Below are 1,509 nucleotides of genomic sequence, written 5' to 3'. Positions count from 1 at the left end.
TGTGCCGGGCCCTGTGGTTTCTCTGGCTCCTCCGGGGGCAGGGGGGGCTCTGCTACCCCACACGGCTGGATCTCCCCTCACGGACATCGTTCACGCCCCATGCCTTCCCTCGTGCAATCCTCCAAATCCTCTTGGGAGACTCAATGCCAAACTCCTTCCTGGTCTCAGAGTTGGCCACCTTCTAGCACCTTCTAGGCCTCTTGTTAGGGCAGATGTGGCTGCCAAAAGAACAAAAGCTCTTCATTTTGTACCTGACAAGTATATTTTGGTTTAAAAAAAAATAAAAAGGTCCTCAAGCTCTTCGCGTCTAGTAGGATGGCCAGTACCAAAAAAGCGTGAGCGCGGTGTGGGGGAGGGTGGAGGGATCGGACCCTCGGGCACTGCCCGCGGGCAACGGAAGGCCGCTCCCTTATGGAACAGGGTGCGATCCCCCAGCAGTCCCGCTCTGGGCACGGGCCCGGAGGGATCGCCGGCAGGGACTCCAGCGAACACCCGTGCACTTGCGTCCGTGCAGCGTTAGTCACAGCAGCCGAGGGGTGGCCGCCACCCCCCACCCGGGCCCATCGCCAGACGCATGGATGAAGAAACGCGCTCCGTCCTCACGGCGGAATGTCGTCCAGGCTTAGGGAGGAAGGCTGTGCCGACGCCCGCTGCCACGTGAGCCAACCGGCAGGACGTCATGCCCAGGGGACACGTAGGGCACAAAAGGACAAACACCGTGTGAGCCCCCACATGCGATCCCAGTCAGATTCATAGAGACGAAGCAGAGGGGGGCAGAGGTCCAGCTGGGACGACGGGAAGTCCTGGCGACGGAGGTGGTGACGGTGGCTCCACAGTGAAGGAGCTCAGTGGCCCTGAGCTGCGCACTTAAACCCGGTTCAGATGGGAGGTTTTACGTGGCTCTGACACAACGGAAAGAGATGGCCGGAGCGGGGACGGTGGTCCCTCGTGGAGGGCCGGGCTCAGGGCGGAGGGCCGAGCATGGTGAGGCGCGGAACGGAGCAGAGGCCAGGAGTCACGTCCACGGGGCATCCTGTGAGGATTCAGGGCTGTTCCCACGGCCTGGGAATGGCTGGGCTGAGCGTTGCCCCAATGCAGCCGATGGGTCTGAGAGGCCCACGGGACCCCGCGGTCGTGGGAGGAGGCCCCAGCAGACGCCTCGTCTTCCCCAGGAATCTCTGTGGTTAGGGCTGTTGCCTGAGCACAGTTACGACACCTTACGTCGTGAGCTGTACGCGGCTCCCGGTGACTGAGGAGCAGCAAGGTGGCTCTGAGCCACCCCAGAGGAGCTCAGCGACCCCCAGGGGCACCCCCGCTGGGCCCTGCTCGCTCGCACGTGGCCCGCAGAGCTGGCTGTGAGCACGGCCCTGGGTCACCACGGCCTGGAGAGCAGGGCCCAGGCTCTGGCGCTGGCTGCGAAGACGAAGGGAAATCTGTTCAATGTCTGGGACGCAGAGCCTCGAGAACCAGGAGGAACTGACAGGCATGTACCTCGGCTCCCCAGCTGGG

The sequence above is a fragment of the Pteropus vampyrus genome, unplaced genomic scaffold (genome assembly GCF_000151845.1).
Source record: "Pteropus vampyrus isolate Shadow unplaced genomic scaffold, Pvam_2.0 Scaffold1183, whole genome shotgun sequence".
Classification (NCBI taxonomy): Eukaryota; Metazoa; Chordata; class Mammalia; order Chiroptera; family Pteropodidae; genus Pteropus; species Pteropus vampyrus.
This window is presented reverse-complemented; position numbering follows the sequence as displayed.